We start from the raw sequence: 21,479 nt of genomic DNA, 5'->3' as shown, positions 1-21,479 counted from the left end.
GAATAAATAAAAATACTGAGATGGGGAGGTGAAATATCCCAGTCTGCGCATGATTTTCACACGGCTTCTGGTCCCAAATCGGGCCCGCCCTGCAAGCTCCCCTTATCCATCATTTTCAAAAATTGCTAAATTGGTGGTTATTTTGAAATATCCCACGCTGATCCCACTGCCATGTAAAGAAGGACCAGTTTATTTTTTCTTCCTCGCTCTCCCTGCCCCTGCACCTGTCCAAGGTCTCGCCGCCACTGCTCCCTTCTCTGCTGCTGCCCCCGTTCAGTGAACAGTGAGCTGGCCATCGTCCCGATGGAGGGGCAGGATAGTGCCTTCCTCCTCTCCTTCCCACGCTCAGATGAGTGGTGGTGGCAGGGGGAAGCCAAGCAAAAAAAAAAGCTGAGATGGATGGCCAAATGGCAGCAGCAGCGAAGGGAGCACCCAGCAGGGAACCCCCCACCTCGTCCACTTGCTTTGTAAATACAAAGAAACCGGGGGCTCGTGCAGAATTAACTGGAGTACTTCAGCTTGATTCCTTCAAGGAAACCAACAGCCATGCAAAGGGAGAAACAGCAACCCACTATACATGATCTTGGTTCTACCTCGAGGTCATTGTGGCATGCGGAAAACACCACTTTTAGAAGAGCAAAATAGTGTAATATTGAACAGTTTGTGTATTTTTATATATTTTGAGGAAAGTTATATAACGAAGCCCAAACCACATGAAACTAGATTCATAGCTAATAGAAGTTGGACTATAACCAAATTGCAAAGTTATTCCATAACATACATACCCAAAGGCACTTTGGGGCCAGATACTTCACTTAGAAGCTTGTATACTGTACTTCTGAAAAACTTGTAGTCACCTTTAAAAGGCAGTAGAAATGTGGTGGCAGAGATGGTTAAAAAATTATTATCTAGAAAATAGGGTTGGAAAATTCCTGGAAATGTGGAGGTGGAGGCTGGAGAGGGGTTTGGAGGGGATGTGAGTCCACTGTCTGAAGCTTGTCATTTTCTTCAGGAGAACTGATCTCTCTGTTCAAGAGTTCAGTTGTAATTCTGGGAGATTGCAGGCTTGGAGGTTTTCAACCCTATTAGAATGTTAAGTATAAAAGTCAGAATACACAGAATACTAGTGCGTTTGAAACCCGCACAGCTACATTTTCCTCAGGAATTAGAAAATTTCCTGGAATTAAACTTTAGGGTAACTTTTCAGGTATTTTTTAAAAAAAAATGAATATGTACAATTATAGTTTGGCATCTGCCATAGCTGTGAAGTAAAATACAACATTAGTTTTTGATAATAGGAGTAAAATTAGATGCCTTATCTGCTCAGAAACCTAAATTAATTATTGATTCAGTTCTGTTAAAGTTGAGCTTACTTTGGCTTAAACAAGTAATTGTCTTCAAATTTATTATTCCCGGGAGAGCAGTCCATGTTAAACAGCCACATAGTTCCTTCCTGTTTTTCTGAAGGGGAAGGGAATCTTTAAAAAAGCAATAAATAATATTTTAAAGGTGAAATAGCGAGGCAAAATCTTTCCCAGGATCTTGTTGAAAAAGACCTGTTCAACTAGTTTTCTTCAACTATAAATGCAGCTGAACTGAACATGTATGGTCAGTCTACAACAGGTTGGTTATGTAACCATTCTAAGTATTTTGGCTGAGAAAGAAATCTGGAGTATGCTACCATTATGCGTATGAATTGACTGTGTTCTTGGACTGAGTCTAAGACAAGCCAATCTGATCCAAAAAGGTCTTGTTACAAGATGGGGGAGAGAATCTGGCAACAACTAAATTGGCTGATTTTATGTTTATGAAAAGCACTGGTTCATAATGGTGATATATGAAGTATTACACTAACATTTTGTTAGATGGAGCCTCCCATGAAAATGTGGACATTGTGAAAGTGAGGGTTTATAGCAGTGGTGGCGAACCTTTGACACTCCAGATGTTATGGACTACAATTCCCATCAGCCCCTGCCAGCATGGCCAATTGGTCTAATGCTGGCAGGGGCTGATGGGAATTGTAGTCCATAACATCTGGAGTGCCAAAGGTTCGCCACCACGGGTTTATAGTCTCTTCAACCATAGACTTATTTGAACAAATACCCCTTAGCTTTTGTTATTGCTCAGATTGTAACAGTTTAATATTGAAAAAAATTAAAAATGGAACTTTAACTCAAATCAAAATGATTTTGGGATAAATGTTTATTTCTTTATACAACAGTATGTAAGCATAAATGTGCCTTACTTCTAAGACATATGTACATACTGAATCATCTTTTTGTTTGCAGTGGATGGCCTTTTTTCTGATATTATTTATTATGAGCAGTTGCTATGGCAGTCACGACAGTTTCCCACATGTTGTAATATTCTGTTTCAATGAAGTCAGTATAATTTTAGCAATTTAATTCCACCCAAAAAGCACTTGAAGCACTTTGGTACTTTTCATTTATTGTGAAACAATTTATTTGTAAGCAGAATGATTAACCTCACCTCATGGTGCAAAATCCATTTTAAATCAAAGATTTCAGCTTCATTCTAAAAGAACATTTGTTTTCAGTAAGCATAGTAGGCCCAGAGACGCATTTTTAGAATTGTTACATCTGTAATCCATACTTTCTTAGTGGGAGAATAAAATGTAAACAAATATTTAAATATTTGTATATTATCATCATGTCTCTTGTTTGCTTTTTTTAGCATAAAAGAACACACACCAACAATTCCTACAGGGTTACGACAGTTGATCCATAAACTGAGCCCCCCCCCCCAAGCAAGAGATGTAAATGGAAAGTGGAAAATCTAAATACATGCAGTAGGATAGTGGTTATCAACCTGTGGGGTCGGGACCCCTTTGGGGGTCGAACGACCCTTTTACAGGGGTCACCTAAGACTTTCTGCATCAGTGTTCGCTATCTGTAAAATGGATAAATGTTAGGGTTGGGGGTCACCACAACATGAGGAACTGTATTAAAGAGTCGCGGCATTAGGAAGGTTGAGAACCACTGCAGTAGAATGACAATAACAGTTGATGTGTTGATCCTGGTCCTGCCTTCATAGCAGTGGTGAATTTGCCTAGGGACAAGGGGTATCCCTTGTCCCCGGGCGCAACAATTTCAGTCACATGGGAGGCGCCAAAATGTCCCCCATAGACTGCATCAGTTCAAGCAAGCAGCACTGGCAAGCTTTACAGAGCAGCCGGTTCAGGCTGCCTCAGCCCTGCCTACTCTGTACGGTAGCCCACTGGCCCAGTCCCACTGTGCATTGAGTGTGCTCCGCCTCCCAGTCCCAGCAAGCCACCAGAGCAGGAGGATGGGGAGCTCCGCGTCCCTCCAACCCAGCGTGCTGAGCCTTGCCTTCTCCTGTGTGTGGTCACAAGCCTTCTCCCTGGCTGACTGGCCAGCAGCACAGAAGGGAAGGGAAGTCGAGCCGGCGCCTGCAGACCCAGGTAAGCGAAGGCCAGCCTGGCGATAGGGTGGGGCACTCGGGAGGGCATTTTCTCTTGGGTCTCCATCTCCCGATGTTGGCCAATGGGCCCCTCCAGGTGGGGTGTGAGGTTGAAGGGCAGCCTGTTTCCCTCCCCTTTGAGGGGAGTCCCTTCCCTGCGGAAGAGAGGTGCTGCCCACTCCCCTCCATTCGTGCCAGCCCAGCCTGTATCGGGTGCTCCTCCCATGCATTTCCCCAGCCCCAAGAGCCTCTTTCCCCTCAGCTGGTGCACAGGGCTTGGGAAATGCAAAGTCCCCCATGGACTGGCTGAGAGGAAAGAGGTAGTTTTGTGCGATGTTTTAAAACTTTTACAAGTCTCCTGGGGCAGCTGGGGGGGGGGAGATTGCCAATCCCCCCCCCCAGCTGCCTCAGGAGGCTTGTAAAAATTAAATCCACCCGCAAATCTACCTCTTTCCCCTCAGCTGGTGCACGGAGGCTTTGCATTTCCCAAGTCCCCTGCATTAGCTGCGGGGAAAGAGGTGATTTTGCAGGTGGATTTCCTTCCATTCAAAAAACAGTAGAAGGGCTCTTTTCTTCTTTTTTTGTGAATGGAAGGAAGCCTCCTTCCAGCGTGGAGTGCTGGGCGGCAGAGGCTATTCCTGCAGCGCTGTGCACGCTTTACTGAGGCTCAAGGAATGGAAATCTGCGGTACTTACTTCCGAGTAAAGCCATTTAGGATCGCAGAAGAATGGCTGTTACGGTCTGATTGTAGCAAGGCACACTCTTCAATATTATTATTATTGTTATTATTATTGTTATTATTATTGTTATTATTATTGTTATTATTGTTGTTGTTGTTGTTGTTGTTGTTGTTATTATTATTATTATTATTATTATTATTATTATTATTATTATTATTATTATTATTATTATTATTATTATATTTATAAACCGCCCTCCCCCGAAGGGCTCAGGGCGGCGAACAAACAAATAGATAGAGCACAAATAAAATCAAATTTTTAAATAGTTATTAAATATGGCTCTATATGTTAAAATCGACCCCCATTAAAATGCAGCATCTATCGTGGCTCACCGATGGCGTCCTACTCGTAGTCCCCTAAGAAAAGAGGGGGGGAGGAAAGAAGAGGGAGGGGGAACGGCGGGGTCCACAGATTTTAGAAGGAGGTGGGGGAGCAACAATATGCACTTTGCACAATCACCTTTGCGCTCCCCCTCCCTTTCCTTGGGCTTCTTCACCAGAACATGCGTCCCCCTTTCCCATTGCTAATCACCTTACATACTCAGATATCCCCTCTTCCAATTATGTACCGCCCTTGATTCAGTCCTCCTCGCAGTCCCTACCCTTTTGAGGTTTTAACGCAATTTTCTATTTTCACCTCACTCCCATACACACACATCATTACAACTACCACTACTAAATTGCAAGCCTTCCATTTGATTGTTTTACTTCTTGCACATTGCATGGGCTCTTTTTTACGGGTTACTCTCCCATCCCCAGCTACAGTGGGAGAAAGTGGGAGGGGAAGGATTATTTGCATGCTGGGGCATTATAGCTCGCACAGTTGTCAGGGGAACTGGTAAAAGGGAGCAACTATATAACCAGAATTGTGCAGTCTCTTTTCTTCATGGGTTGTACCTCCTCACCTTCCTGCCACTCTCTAAGCTGTGCAGTTTTAGAAGAAGAAGAGTTTGGATTTATATCCCCCCTTTCTCTCCTGCAGGAGACTCAAAGGGGCTTACAATCTCCTTGCCCTTCCCCCCTCACAACAAACACCCTGTGAGGTAGGCGGGGCTGAGAGAGCTCCGAGAAGCTGTGACTAGCCCAAGGTCACCCAGCTGGCATGTGTGGGAGTGTACAGGCTAATCTGAATTCCCCAGATAAGCCTCCACAGCTCAGGCGGCAGAGCTGGGAATCAAACCCTGTTCCTCCAGATTAGATACACGAGCTCTTAACCTCCTATGCCATTGCTGCTCTTTTTTAGTCAGAAATATGTATGTGCGAACTGCTTCGGAGCCCCAGTAACTCACTCGCTGCCTGTTCCCTTTAATGCCAAGGATTGAACCTGGAATCTTCTGCATGCAAAGCTGATACTCTTATCACTGAGCCATGTCCCCGTCTTAAGTAAACCTGCCTTTATCGAGTTAGAGCCAATGTTTTCAACCAAAAACATGACAAATGTCATATTCAACATCAAAATATATTGAAACTATGTATTTGGAGGTAAAATGCTGGGGGTGCCTGCTGGTGGCGGGTGAGGTGGCCTCAAGAGGTTTAATACCCGCTTGCACTGGCTTGAAGCTGTTTCTCAGATTAACAACCTACCTCATAGGGTTGGTGTGAGGATAAAATTAGGAAAGAGAGTTGGTGAGAGAGAGCCATGTATGTTTTGCTGGGGGGGGGGTTGTTTTGTGAGCTGGTGCAAAAAAAAAATCATTGTTTGGGTGTAGTGTGGAAGGGTGGCCGCCCATATGGGGTGGGGGGGTGCCAAACTCAGGTTTTGTCCCTGGGCGCCAGTTTGCCTAGGAACGCCTCTGCTTCATAGTCCTCCTTCCCAGCTCAGAAACTAATCTGGCCAGGACTAATCCCAAAGGCACTAATCTGATCAAACTGCAGGCAATTTTTCCTGGTGTAGGAAGTCAAAGCAGGGTCACATTTGAATTCAGATCATTGTATGATTGGTACGGGCTAGTAAGCCTAGACAGGAACTTCAGTGAGTCAAATGCTATCAGTGTTCAACCTCTTGGCATGATCAAGGAGAGAAAACCAGTGGCAAAAACTGATACAATAGGAAAGAGCAATACTTATTATAAAATCTGCTTTTGCAACTGAGCAGGCTGGGCTTCTGAGCATTGGACAGAAGGGATAGCTAGAGGTCAGGTAATGGAATGAAGCCTGTACAGCAAATGAGTCAAGGGATGTCTAGGCAGCTGCTCTTATGAGAATGTGGAGTGGTTTAGTGATTAGTTCGTCAGCCTACAATTGAGGAGATCCATGTTGAACTCCCCAATCAGGTCACTGGAAAAACTTTGGCCTGTTCTTTTTCTCTTAACCCTAAACTATCTTGCTAGGTTATTGAGAGGATTAACAGGAATGAGAAAGAACCATGTATGCCCCTTGGTGGTACCTTCCAGACCTTTGATTTGGCAAGTTGTTTTAAACACCATCTAACTGTTGCAGTGTTTCAGTTAAAATGAATAACTAGTGTCTCTAGACATTTCAGAACATAGTGTAACTATAATTATTGCTACAACAATTTTATTGCTGCTTTTGTTTTTCTTGGTAGTGATCTACTTCCTTTGGAGCAGTGCTTGAGGAGTCTTTTAAGTCTTATCCACTCACGAATGAAATCATTGCCTTGTAAAAACAATACACAATTCAGGATGCAGACAGAAAGTATCCATACTTTAATGAGCATCTCTTTTATGGCTTCCAAAACATGGGCTGCAGCTATTACTCTAAAAGAAGGGATGGTGAAGTGTCAAATGCTATATTACCATTGTTTTTGGAGAATGTACTGGGTTTCAGAAAGCATTCCAATAGAGTGAAACAATAAGCAATGTTTCTGTTGCATTTTTTACAGCCCCCCTCCTTTTTCCTGTCAAGATTCCTACCACATGAAACTTTTCCCCTTGAGTTGTTTTTATTTTTTAGATGAATACAAAGGGAAACAAAAATGTTTGATGTGGGAAATGTACTATTTTGAAAGGCATGGTTTAGGGGAAAGACATTCTTGATCAGTCATCAAGGTTAGCTTGGAATCCTAGGGTTTAAAATAGATTGTTTCCCGAAAAACACTGTCGCTCTGTGGCCTTTTTACACAGATGCATTTCCTTCCTGTTGATTTATCTTTCAGCAGTATTACCTTTTATTTTGGCCAGTGTTATAGTTTTCATGTCAATGAAGAGCTAAAAGACCTGAGTCATCTACTTCTTAATGCCACATCGACTTTGATTCTTCTGGATAGTAACATGGTTATCCTGTTAAAGAAGTTGCTATGTTCATTGTCAGAATGAAGGCTGCTTTGGCCTCTTTTTTATTTCTTCCTCTGTGACTCCTTCTAGCTCCCTGTTCCCCTTTTTAGGGATGCTTACTATGATCAGATTAACAAACACTCTTATGCCACGACAATATACCAACATTTTCATAGCTAACCTAGAGCAACACCTCTTCAGCTCCCATCTATTAACATCCCTCTTCTATTTGAGTTTATTGAGGACATTTTCATCATTTGGACACATGGGAAAGAAGCACTGGGGAAATTTCACCAGGCCTTTGGTATCTCTCCCCACCCCCTCTTCAATCTGACCATGAATCAATCCACTCAAGAAATACACTTGGTATAATAGTTAAGAGCAGCGGACTCTGATCTGGAGAACCAGGTTTGATTCCGGTCCTGCAGATGAAGCCTGCTTGGTGACCTTAAGCTACTCACAGTTCTCAGAACTCTCTTCGCTCCACCTACCTCAAAAGATGTCTGTTGTGGAGAGAGGAAGGGAAGGAGTTTGTAAGCCACTTTGAACCTCCTTATGGTTGAGAAAAGTGGGGTATAAATCTAAACTCTGCTTCTTTCTAGACACCACAATACAAATACATAATGGAAGCATAAAAATCATCTTATACTGAAAACCTACTGATGGACAAAAATATTTACATGCCTCCAGACACCATCCTAATCAAACCAATTGTCTACAGCCAATCTCTATGCCTCAACCACATCTGTTCCAATGTTGCAGACAGAGATTTTTTACCTGCAGGATCTACCACTAACATTTTTTTAGAATTACAGTGTCAACTGAGTCTGTTGGATCAGACCAGAGTCCATCTAATCCAGCACTCTGCTACTCGCAGTGGCCCACCAGATGCCTTTGGGAGCTCACATGCAGGATGTGAAAGCAATGGCCTTCTGCTGCTGCTGCTCCCGAGCACCTGGTCTGAAACAGGAAACAAATCAACAAAGCCAAAATGATACCAAGGGATAACCTGCTCCAAGATAGGCTCAAACACAATGACAATAGAACACCACTAGTGGTCACATGCAGCTGTCAGCTCAAACCAGTTCAGTGCATCATTAACAACCTGTCACATATGCTGGACCATGATATCCTTCTCTTGCAAGGATTGGAAGATAAACCTTTTCTTGCCCACAGAAAGCCTTCTAAATTTAAACAACTTCTCGCTCACAGCAATACACTTCCAAACATGGACACAGACTCGGACCAGTGCCTGCAATAAACCAAGATGCCAACTGTGCCCTGGTATTCACTCTGATAACATAATAACTAGACATATCAACACCAGCCATCTTGGGTTCATTCACTTGTTCATCTTCCACTGTTATATATGCCATCAAATATCACATCTCTACATTGGACAAACCAGTCCCTACACAGAAGGATAAACAGACATAAATCCAACATTAAAAAACCACAACGCTCAAAAAACAGTAAGAGAACATTTTAATCTTCCAGATCATTCCATGGCTAACCTAACAGTGGCAGTCCTCAAACAAAACAACTTCAAGGGAAATTTACAACAGGAGATTTCTGAACTTGAGGTAATTCAAAAGTTTAAAACAATGAACTCTCTTGGGCTGAACAGGAACATATGATTCTTATCTTACTACAGACGCTAATTTTCTGCTCCCAAGCGTTTCCCCGCTGCTCTAATCAAGTTGATTATAATATGCCTTGTTCCTTTGTATCTTTTACAAGCATTATTTTCAACACCCCTCCGCCTTCTGACTATGATAAACAAGACTGAGATCTCCATTGTGTCTGACGAGGGAGCTTTGATTCTTGAAAGCTTATACCCTGGGAATCTTGTTGGTCTTTAAGATGCTATTGGGCTTGAGTGATGCTGTTGGATTCTTCTACTGTGAGATCCTACTTTTCTAGTGTAAACCAATATGGCTATCCACTTGTAATTTACTAAAACCAAGTTAGATTGACCCTGTCTCATAGGAAGGAGTGCAACTTTGAACCTTGTTTTAAAAAATGGGCATACCCCTATGTGTAGCACTACTAGAAAAACTATGTTTACAGAAATGGGTGCTATCCTAAGAAAAGCGTAGAAAATAATTTAGCCAAAATCTGAAGTTGATGGCATATTCTCCTGAAACAAAGCTACAGTTACAAGTTGCTATTTGTACATTTTCAAAAGTTGCAATGGATTTAAAATGTAAAGTTGATGACAAGCAACTAAACTATGGTGTCAGTGAAACTAATGGAGGCCTTGCACCAAGTATTACAATAGTCTGATACAACGGGCTGGATCAGATTTTGCCTGGACAGATTTTTATTGCTGTAGTGGATTCTTTTAGACAGTTTTCAGATGCACAACCCGGTCTCTTCCAAAGTTTCAAGAAGTGTTTACAAAATTGGTTATAAGTTACTTTTAAATCGTAAAATAAAACAAAAAAATCACATTTCTATTCCAAATGAATTGCTTTTCATTATGCTTTTTTCTTTCTATTCATCTCATCATCCATATCCCACCTTGCTTTGTTTTATTTACAGCATTTTCAATTATATCAGATACTGTCCTCTTCCTGCCCAAATGTAAGGACAGCCTTTGCTCTCTCTTTTTGTTCTGTTTTCATCAACTGCTACCAACCTCCCCTTTTACTACCAATCCCAAGGTTTCTTTCAAGCAGTCACCAATTTACCCTCAAGTGAAGGTGATTCGATATTCCTGTGTAAACCTGGTCCTTGTTAATTAAAGCTGGTAGGGGCAATTCCTGAAAATATATCAAAGGAATAAATCCTGTTTCTTTCAACTCTTGCTCTCAAAAAAAATTCCATCTGTCTTTATTGTTTGCATTTGGAACTAGTTCCACAGTGCTAGCTTTTTTTCATCCATTGTAGCAAAAAAAAATTGGCATTTTAAAGACTAACATATTTACTGTGGCATAAGAAATGCCTGCTGTATTAGACCAGTAGTTTATCTAGTCCCACACTTGGTCAGAGACATTTTGGAGCCAGCCACAGCAAGAAGAACCCTACAATGTATCTGGAGAAACCAAAGCCTGCTGTGGACACCAAGTGGCCACAGAAGACGGCAGTAGAGAAGCTGCTGGAAGGGAAAATGACAACAACACAGCACAGCGCAGCAGGCAAGTTCACCTCAAGCTGCCCAGCCAAGGGAGCAGCCCACCAATAAGCCAAGTTTTCAGCCAGGGCCAAAGGATCCTAGAAGCATAGTGACAACAAAGGAGGCAGGGTGGGACTCAGCCCAATACAATCAGAGCTTAGATAGATCCAGGGAAGAGCACCTGTTGGGATTGAAAAGGGAACAGGCAGTCCCAGCCTCACTAACTCTGATCAGGCTGAAAGCAAGTTTCTTTAGTAAACCAGGGGGGTAAGGTAGGGTGTTACTTAAACCTGGGGAAAGCACCTTACTTGGCAGTGGGATCTTCTTTGGAGGAAGAAAGAAAAGCTGGGGATTGCTGCTTTCCCTCCCCAGGGGAACTCCTTAAAAGGCAGGGTCCAGGAGACCTTGCCAAGGGCCGTGACCACTGTCCAGATTACAAAAGGGAGAGGACCCAAGCAGTTCTATGAGCAATGGAATTTGGTGAAAGTGACCCCTTCTCCTCTTAGCCTGATTGTGACCATCCTAAGGCTGTGCCAGCTAAGAAGAGACCTTGCAGGTCACTACAACTCCAACCTCTGGCTCAGTGCTGGAGAAATCAGACACTTGTGTTTATCTTGTTGAGGTAAACTCACTTTTCAAAGGAATCTCTCTTTTTATTTATTTATTTATTTATTTATTTATTTATTTATTTATTTATTTATTTATTATTAGATTTAATATACCTATCCCTGTTCCTTGACTTAGTAGTTATCTTCCTTGACTTAGTAGTTATCTAATTTTTTGAAATCAACTGTGACTGTTTTAATCTTTGAAGGCAAGTCTCTATGAACATGAGTTAATAGCATTGTGATTACTGTTCAACAACATCTACCTCTCACAGCTGGCCATGAGCCTTGCTTAGAGCTAAGTCCAGGATCAGCACTCCTCTGGTTGGCTTCATGAGCTGGTGTTCCCATGCTTAATCATTTATGATGTCTAGGAACCTCATTTCTACATCCTGACTCATACTCACATTTCCCCATTCAGTGTGATAGTACTTGAAGTCACCCAATATCACAACATTTTCCATTTTAGTCACTTCCCATTTTTTCCTTTACCATTTCAAGGTCAGTCTCATAAGTTTGATCAATAGTATTCTCCAACTTTTAAGTAGCCCTTACTGTCAGTGTCTCTACCCACAGTAATTCTGTGGGCTGTTTACTTCCCTTAAATTTGCTGCATTACTTAACTGTGCCATCAATTCATGTAGTTTCAGAGGGTAGCTGTGCTGATCTGCAGTAGAACAGCTAGATTCAAGTCTAGTAGCACCTTAGAGACGAATAAGATTTTGGGGATTCAAGCAAAGGGAAAACTGATTCTTGAAAGCACATACTCTGGAAATTTTATTGGTCTCTATGGTGCTAGTGAATTCAGATCTAGCTTAGTTATGCTATGTTTGATATACAGAACAGCACTGTATCACTCCCTGTCCTGTCCACTCTCTCTCCCCCTCCCTCCCTCCCTCCCTCCCTCCCTCCCTCCCTCCAGCCAACCTTCCTTCCTTCCTTCCTTCCTTCCTTCCTTCCTTCCTTCCTTCCTTCCTTCCTTCCTTCCTTCCTTCCTTCCTTCCTTCCTTCCTTTCTTTCTTTCTTTCTTTCTTTCTTTCTTTCTTTCTTTCTTTCTTTCTTTCTTTCTTTCTTTCTTTCTTTCTTTCAGGGAGCACAGTATTCCATTGATTTTCCCCAGTTCACTAGGTTTCTAAACATCCATTGTATTTGTCATTCAGCACTACACACTTTGGTTTCCCCAACCTTAGCTTGGATGCTTCTAACATTGACACATAGAACTCTATACCATGTTTCTCTCTTTCAGCCCTAAGGTCTATTCACATGGCCGTTTGTCACTCTGCTCCCTCTCTCAAATTCTCTGCCACTCCCATCAAAATTACCCTGAGCATTAACTCTGTCATCCCTTTGGAATGAGTCAGTCCAAAATGGAAGCTCTCAATCTCCAATCAGCTTTTCCCCAGGCATTCATTTAAAGTTGTCTTGCCATCTTTTGAGGTTTATTTCAAGTTATTGGCTATTACATACAAAGACAAAGGGCCTGGTCCCTCATATCTGCTGGACTGCCTCTGTCCCTATACTCCACCATGGCAGTTTTGCTCATCTGAACAGGGCCTTCTACAGGTGCTACGCTGCAAAATCAACACCTGCCTACACATATGTGTTCTTTGTTGTGGCTCCATCTTATGAAATGTCATACCTAATGAGGTTAGAAAGACTCCAACTCTCCTGGCTTTCTGGAAACTACCGGTATGTAAAGCTGAATTATTCAGGAGGGCTTCTTTTTACAAAGTTAATAGAGCTGCAGTGTAATTACATGGTTCAGAAAAATGCTTCGGTAAAGGGATAGGGAGTGTAGACTTTGCTACCATGTACTGTCTGTTGCTGTAAAAGTATGCTGCTACTGGGAAATTTCTTCATTGTTTAATGTGTCATGTTTAAATGCTTATGCTTTGTTTCAGCTCTGTATCAGATTTCTGTTTGTTTTCAAATTTCTTCCGTTCAAATCCTATTGCATTGTTTATTGGATGCCCCAGCCTATTGATCATATTGAGTTATCTACCTTGAATCTCAGGAAGGCAGTTGCTTTGTGAGTGAGTGAGACAGACAGACAGACAGACAGCCAGCATGCATTCTGGGCTTCTTTTGGATCATATGAAACCCATCATCTGCTACCTACCAAATCTAAATCCTTCCTATTGTCACCACTTCCTCACCTCCACATTGAGATTCCTAGTCACCTGCCTAGTTGGGCCTGTTCTTGGGCAAGTAGCAACTATGAGAATGCTACCTCTGTGGCCCTGGACGTTAGCTTTCTGCTTAGTAACATTTTTTTCCCCTCCGGACTGTACAGCTACATTTCCCAGAATCATAGGTGCCAACATGCACAAGGATCACTGACTCTCCCTCCGTGTTGTCAGATTATCTAGACAGCAAGTGATGTTTGCAGCCATCTTAGCAGGGAGGCATAACAAACTGAGCCCTGGCCCATTGACTACTGTGCTGCAATAGACTATTTTTAAGATGCTGCATTTGAAACAAGAGGAATAATCGAATAAAAACCCAATAAAAAAAAAAGATTTGCAGTGCAATCCTAATCAGAATCAGGAAGTTTCTGAGTAGACCTCTTCGTGATCGCTCTCAAAATAGCACAGATCTAATGTGAAACCTAACTTTACAGGGCTGCATTTAGAGGGTATAACAAAAATGTTGACAAAGGGTAAAACATTCCAAACCTTCCCTTAAAAAAAAAAAGGCCAGAAAATTAAAGGGCTCCAGAGATTATGCTGAAGCCACGCGGTTTAAATTAGACCTCTAACATGAGTCTGACCAGATTTTGTGGTTCAGCCTAATCTTCAGATGCTATAATTAGGTTTGGTATTTTAAAAAATTATTGCTCATTAAACTGTATATTTGATATTTTAATGTGCACTTAAACAATTGTTTAAATGCCTGTTATTTGTGCTGCCCAATTAAAAAACCCTGCTTCCATAGTGCCCCATTATCTCTTAAAGCAGGGGTGTCCAACTCTGGTCCTCCAGATGTTCATGGACTATGATTCCTATCAGCTCCTGTCCATGAAAATCCAGGCGCCAGAGTTGGACACCCCTATCTTAAACAGAGGTGGATTCCGCACAGCAGAAATAAAATGTCTTTAGGATGTTTTTAAAAGATCTGTTGTGGCATTTTGTGTTCCCATGGCGTGGTAGGACACAAGCATTGCCAGCCAAAACAGATCTTTTTTCCTGCCTGCTGCATGGAGTTTTGTCAATTTCACATTTGTGCCTACCATTTTGTGTTCTGCAACAGATTCTCCATGAAGATTCTGAATTTTTCACTAACAGTCTTTAGATAAAATGTTTTAGAAGCCACAGTCAGGTTGGCCTGGCCTAACAGAATAGAAATATATAATGTAAGTACTTGGCATCACATGTAACCTCTTAATTGTCTTTCCCCCACCTCTGACTCCTCTGTTTTATTGTCCATGAAGGCTCCCTCCAAGAGACAGGGCTCTTTAACACACACATATCCAAGCTAATATGAACAACTCTGTCAGAGAGCTCCCCTTTGGTATTTGTGCTGTTCATTGCTGGGAGTAATCCTAGCTGAAGGTGAATAAGAATGAGCAGCTGAAGTCTGCCTTGCAAGCAGTGCAATGGTTGGGCTTAGTTGGAACCTACAGAAAGTGACTTTCATTTGTGCATGTGTGTTTGTGAAGCTACTGGAATCCTCAAAATATTTCTTTTATAGAAAGCATTGCTCTTCGTAGTGCACTGAAACAGTACTTCATGAAGTAATTATGTCCTGCTGATTTAACCCCTTTCCTTTCCTAGGTCCATTTGAGACTGCTTCACTGTCATCATGTGATAGTTCTTTAGGCTAATGCTCTTGTGTTTTATGGCCTCTGTGTATTTGTTTGTATCTCTTTCTATGCAACAGATGTAATTGTTGAGGTTTCGTCAGTTTTGAGTGCATTCCTGTGTTCGTTTTTAAAAGAGGTTGTTCAGTTTACAATACAGGTAAATAGGTTGCCTTGGTATTTTTCACTGTGTCCATTTTTGGTTCATCCTTTCCTGTTCTTTCTTACAATCTCCTTGCCCTTCCCCCCCCTCACAACAAACACCCTGTGAGGTGTGTGGGGCTGAGAGAGCTCCGAAAAGCTGTGACTAGCCCAAAGTCACCCAGCTGGCGTGTGTGGGAGTGCACAGGCTAATCTGAATTCCCCAGAGAAGCCTCCGCAACTCAGGCGGCAGAGCAGGGAATCAAACCTGGTTTCTCCAGATTAGAATGCACCTGCTCTTAACCACTACGTCACTGCTGCTCCATGTGTGTTTGTGAATACATTACTGACATGAATACATGAACATGGATAGATTACTGATCTGTACATTACTTAGGGAACAATTTTTGTCTATGCACATTTTTTGACTTGGTAATACACTAGCTGAACTAGTCCCAGTCGGGCTTCCCCTAATGTATGCAACTTCAGCTCAGGGACTTCACTGGTCTCCCTCACCTCTTTGTCCCACAGCTCACAATCTCTCTGTGTAGCCTTTGGCCCTCATTCTTTATACAAATGAGGGCTACATTAGTTCAGCATCGAATGGGTTTGTGTGTATTCTTACCTTGTATCAAAATTTAATTGTTAGCTCCTTATGACAGACACCTGTCTTTTGGCTTGCACTAAGCTGCACAGTGCTATACACATTCATGGAGCCACATAAATAAAGAACAGATCTATTTCCCAAACAGGAGATTCTTCTGCTCCACATAATGCGTGTTAGAATGATCTTCTAGCACATCCTGGAGGTTTATTGCCATTTTAAGTTGGTCTTGTTAATTTTATATTGGCAGTGGGTTGAAAAGACTTTGTGTCTGTTCATTGTCAGCTCCAAGCTAGTTGAAGTTTGTAGGAACAAAAGCAGCTAGTCTTGGAGAGCTGTTTGGCATCTGCTTGAAAATAATTTGGTAGTTTTATTGGCATTCCCATTGGGTCACTTTACATGTTGCAAAACCCCACCATATTTGGCTGAATGAGAAAGCAGAATAAGTTAGTTTTCCTGTGGAGGATTTCAGCTGTGAAACATTCTGATCCAGAGCTTTAAAAAGCAACTTGATTCTATCTTTACACTCCTTTTTAGAGCTTGTTTCTGATTGCAGGAAAGTATGGGGAAACAATGGGGCAAACTCAAGCATGCCTTTATGGATAAAGGACACAGTGGAGGAGTCCCCGTGTCATATGGAGGTGTCATATGGAATAGGTGGAATAGATAGAGCACTTCTTTTGAAACCTGCTGGTTTCATCTAGCCAAATTCAAATCCTGGTCTTAGTTGCTTTTCTCCTAGAATTTTTTTCAACGTGCCTGGAAAATACTGCATAAAATATATACATCTGTTTCCCTTGATGGGATTTCTCTTTCCTCTCCCTAGCTCAATTCCTGAGCCCAGCTAGCCAGTTTTCATCTGTCTTTCCTGAAAGTTTTTACCTTTCACTACCTGTTGCTATGATAAGATTTTACTTATACTCTTTGTTGCATCTTATCTCCTTCCACAGATCTGCTGTTGCTGCTCTATACCCTTATTGTTTCATCTTTCTTCAGATTATATCCCTGGCTTCAAATGCTGACACCAAAATTCAGCCAAGCCTTTGATCACGTCAGACATTCATAGATTCCTGGATCTTTTTTTCATACATGCCCCAATCCTACTTCTCATCCTCAGTCTAAATTCTGCTGGGTTGTGGAGGAGTGGGGAGGGGCAGTAGTCAAGTAGCACTAGAGAAACCTACAAATCAGTCCCAGGATATTAGGTAAGATTGAGGTGCTTCCTGGATTTATATTCTACTTGGTTAAGACGGGAATGGAGTTGCTGAATCTGTTATCATCCTCATGTCATCCTGTGTATGTATTTAATATGTTTTATCATGTTCTGAGGCCCAAGAACCAGTATTCATAGAAGTTCAATTTTTTTAAAAAAAAGATTCATTTAGTCTAACTTTGTATTTCTCGAGCTATCCGAATAGCATACAGTAACCCCATATCCAGTATTAGAGAGAATTTGCTTCCATGAAGATTCCAATAGTTTTCTCAAGTAGTGAAGAGATGTGAAATGATGAATTCACTGGACACCCAATGAATCCATTGCTTAGTTAAAATTTAAAAAGCGACAGGTTTTAGCAGTTCACCAGTCTGGGTTTTTTTGCTCCCAAATTATTAACTGTTTGTCCCATAATAGTAATTGTGAGCTGTCAAGTAGCAACCAACACATGGTAACCACAGGACCATGGGGTTTTCAAGGCAAGAGACAAGGAGCAGTAGTTTACCATTGTCTGCTTCTGTGTAATGACACTCGACTTTCTTAGTGGTCTCCCATCCAAGTACTAACCAGGGCTGACCCTACTTAGCTTCCAAGATCTGAGGCTGGTTTATTAGACTGCTGAGTTTATCCCATATATTCTTCACTTTGGTATTTATTTTATGAACATACACACAAAATAGTTTATGAGAAACTGAAAGTTTGAGGTCAAGGAGGAGGTCAAGGAGATGGTTTCAAAGAACCAGGAACATTTTAAGTATATTCTGTAACAAACTACTCTCATTGCAGGAGTTGAACATTAACTTCTATGTCAAGTTGGCCTGATATATCAAAGAATCAGAGGACAGAGGCTGGGGAAAAAACGAACAGAAAAAGTTACATTTCCTAACCATTAAGTAATTGGGGTGGGGGATGGTTTAGAGTGACAACTTCAAATAACTTCTGTCTTCATTACTAGATGGATCATATTTCCTTGTAGGGCTTGTTAGGAAATCTTGACGACTCTTTTAGCAAAATTGTATTATAGGATGTGGAGGACAAGGTTTTGATAATATGGATCACATACTTCACAATGAAGCCAAGACTGTCAGGCTCAAAAATAATGTGACGGATTAATAGATATTATATGCAGAAAAAGCATCTCACATTCAGGAGTTAAATGATTAATCTCCTGCTCCTGCTTTTACTTAGCACTAAAGATACAACATTAACATTTTAAACATGCCATTTCATCTTCCTTCCAGCTATGTGCTTGTCAGGGAGACTAAATGGCGTCATCTGGCCTCCAGCAAAAACAAACTGTTTTCCTCGAATGCTCCAGAGTTATGTTTTGTTAGACATTCCTTAGTTTGTTTGAATAACTTTTTGTTGAACAATATTTTGCAGTCTGAGCTCCTGGTACTTATTTCTCTGGCTAAACAAAGTTATTTTTAGTGTTTGGGTCCATGGATACACGAGAAATATGCCTATTATCCAGAATGGGGAGTGGTAGTTACGAGTAATGTAGGATGTTAGTAATCCTCATGACTAAAAATCTCCTTCATAGCCAAAACTATTTTTGGACTCTTCAAGGGTATGTGAGAAACTAGAATTTGCTTGTCAGATTCCTCTGGTTTTGTCTTAAACCACTTGGTAGAGAACTCTGCAGTTCTGCTCGAAGAGGTAGACAGGGCACGTACCCACATTTTGAGCATTGCTTTTACAGTCCATGAATTCATGGGCCATGTGGTGTAGGACTCAGTGCAACTCCTCCCCACCAAAATCTCCTATCCTGGAATCTGGGAGAAACCTGATAGGGGATGGAACCCTATTGTGTATTCCTTCTATGTGACCTGTTGTCTTCACAACACAGGAAGGAGCTATACTCTCCACAGCTCTTGCACCATGGAAGTAATATGAATAAGATGTCTTTTTCCTGACAAATGTTTAGAGTCACCTAGAAATCTGGTGAAGGGAACTCTGACTCTCAAAAGCTTATACCCTGGAAATCTTGTTGGTCTTCAAGGTACAAATCTTGCTCAACATGACTACCCCCTGAGTCTGGAAATGGGTTTCTATTAATTCTATGAGAATTGAGGGAATGAAGCCTTTGTAAAGCACATTCAATAGTGTTGAGATGTTGCCAGTTCCAACTTCTTCGTACCAACCCTGTGATTTCACAGTACCAATTGGTGCTTAGCTTGGGCCTGTGCTAGTAAAAATGCAGGCTCAACTTTATCCTTCTCTAAAAGTATAAAACTTAGTTTGCTTTTTGGAGGGGGGGCTGCAAGAATACTTCAAATTTAAATTTCTAGTATGTTAATGGATTTATTGAGTTTTTACTTCCTGTATTGCTGCTTGATCACATAGTCTTATGACATACAGTGGGAACTGTAATCAATAAATCTTTCCTTTCATGAATATTATGTTTGTGTACTGAATGATGAAGTCTTCTTGTGAGAACAAAAATTAATGGCTAGAGAGAGAAGTATTTCCCATCTTTGCTTGTTTGGCAGTAATCATATTGACAAAGACAGTGCATTTTTAATTTGAGTAAACTTCAGTGGTTTCTAGTCTTATTGAAATTTTCTAGATTTTGCATAGACCAGGGGTCACCAACCTTTTTGAACCTACAGGCAAAGTTGGAATACTGAACACACCATAGTGCTCACAGCAACAAAATGGCTGTCATAAAATGGCTGTTGCAGCATGGTGGATCCAGCCACAAAACAATTGATTCAGCTTTACCTAAGTAACATAGTGTAAATCCTAGTGCTATGGTGACAGCTGCTGACAAAACAACATTAAACAAATCTGCACAGCCAATCAAATCTCCAATAGTCAATCAAAAACCATACTGGAGAAAAGCCCTACCTGGCCCAACCACTTCCTGAAAACACTTGGGTACAACGTTGGGGACCCCTGGTATAGACAAGCAAAGAAGGGGGAAAGCTTGTAAAATTTAAACTTAATTTTATTTTGTAGTCCAGGTAAGGCATCATCACCTCTTTAGAGATAGAGGAAGTGGGCAGGTGATACAACTCCTTGCTTTTTAACAAAGGAAGCATCTCATATGTTGTCCTTGGACTGAATTCCAAAGAGAGCATCATAGCTGCCCAGTCATAGATGAAGAGCTTCTTTAAGTTTTCCAGAGGCAAATGCTGTAAGGCAGCAAAGAATGACTTCAATTATCTCGGTTTTTGTCAAAAGGTGGGGTTTATATAATCACCAGAAAATGTTCTTTTTAATCTTTCTCAATGATGACCATACCTATTGGTGCAAAATAGTTTCAGAAATTTGAGAATGAAGGACCTTCTTCCTTTCGTGGGTGTCTAAAGGAATGCCAATAATAGAAGGGATAGTCAGCCAACCAAACCATGATTCATAATTTGGAAGCCAGCCTTCGAAATGTGTTCTCTTGCTCCCTTTTTTCTTCCCTTCTTTGGCACAAATCCCTCTCCTTGTTTGCTTTAACTATGGGCTAACATTACATATGCACCAATAATAACTGTAATTAATATTAATCAAGATTCCTTTCTTAATAAGAGACTGACTCCAAACTTTACTGCTTTACAAATCTGGTGAAAGTAAATGTTGCCACACATGTAATGCCATGGTTAATACAAATATTCAAAGGTATGATGGAGGGAAGTTTGCAAAATACAATTTGCAGGATTCAGCCTTTGCAAATGATAGTTTTGCAAACTACAGGATCCAGCATTGCAGATGCATCAGACCTGTATCCTTGGAATATATGGGCTAGATTGGGGTTTGAATTCTAGTCCTTTTCAGGCCTTCCTCAAGCATTCGCTACAAGTATTCACTGTTGATAGTTTCCCCCCTCAGTGTTTTGAAAATACTGTCATAATTTGTAGAAACATATGAAAATAATAAGTTCTCGGTAATGATTTTTTTGGAAAGATGAAACTGAACTGTGTGGAAAGACATTCCTGTTTGTTTGAACGTAAGGCATACATTTTACATCATACCTGGTGGGGGGCACCAGAATCTGAAATATGTTTGGGGTTGTTGGTCAGAAGGTTGTGGTAGCTTTGAGAACAAATAATCTCAAAAGTCCATTTTAGTTATCCTTAGTTACAAACAATTTGAAATGTAGCATTTCTTGCTAAAACAGCGTGTCAGTTCCATCAGTAGAAAAGTAAAATGAACAAGTGGTGTATTGAGGCAGAAGGAATTCATAGAACACAAGCTGAACGAATTACCCTTTAGGAAGCTTTTACTGCCAACAGATTTTGAATCTTTCTAGTATTCAATAAATATGAGTTGAGAATATGGGTTAAAAGATCATGAAACATTTTGGAGAGACTGTATTTCATCCTGTGTATTAGCGTGAATCTTTAATCCACATTATTCTCCATGATAGTTTGAATTAATAATATAAGGGCCAGTTCATACATTATTGAATACACATGTTGGGTCTTGGGTCTCTGTAACAGTCTGAACTGAGCTACAGATTCTCCTCAGTTTCTGTGTGTGGTGCCCAGAGTAGACTAGGATTGTGCTGGTTGCTCAGAATGGGCCTCATCCTTTCCTCCAGACTCTTTCCCCAGACTGTACTGGTCCCAAGGCCACTGTGTGGCTGGCAGGCG

At 41.2% G+C, this 21,479-nt stretch overlaps 2 protein-coding genes across 5 annotated transcripts in view; one reads left to right on the top strand and one right to left on the bottom strand.

The window, feature by feature from the left end:
• CMSS1 (cms1 ribosomal small subunit homolog) overlaps positions 1-21,479 on the top strand; it is a 232,130-nt gene that overhangs the window by 151,142 nt on the left and 59,509 nt on the right. The window contains exon 1 of one of the 4 annotated variants that reach the window (XM_048494471.1): positions 16,732-16,885. The exons of the other annotated variants lie outside the window; for them this stretch is intronic. The gene's annotated coding sequence lies outside the window, so the exon portion shown is untranslated. Of the gene's footprint in view, positions 1-16,731; positions 16,886-21,479 lie in introns of those variants that run through there. 4 annotated transcript variants of the gene reach the window in all.
• Positions 1-21,479, bottom strand: part of LOC125431562 (filamin A-interacting protein 1-like) — a 125,039-nt gene that overhangs the window by 67,907 nt on the left and 35,653 nt on the right. The gene's annotated exons all lie outside the window — the stretch shown is intronic.

This window comes from Sphaerodactylus townsendi, linkage group LG04, assembly GCF_021028975.2.
Source record: "Sphaerodactylus townsendi isolate TG3544 linkage group LG04, MPM_Stown_v2.3, whole genome shotgun sequence".
Classification (NCBI taxonomy): Eukaryota; Metazoa; Chordata; class Lepidosauria; order Squamata; family Sphaerodactylidae; genus Sphaerodactylus; species Sphaerodactylus townsendi.
Note: the sequence above shows the minus strand (reverse complement) of the source record. Positions and strands in the feature narration are given on the sequence as shown.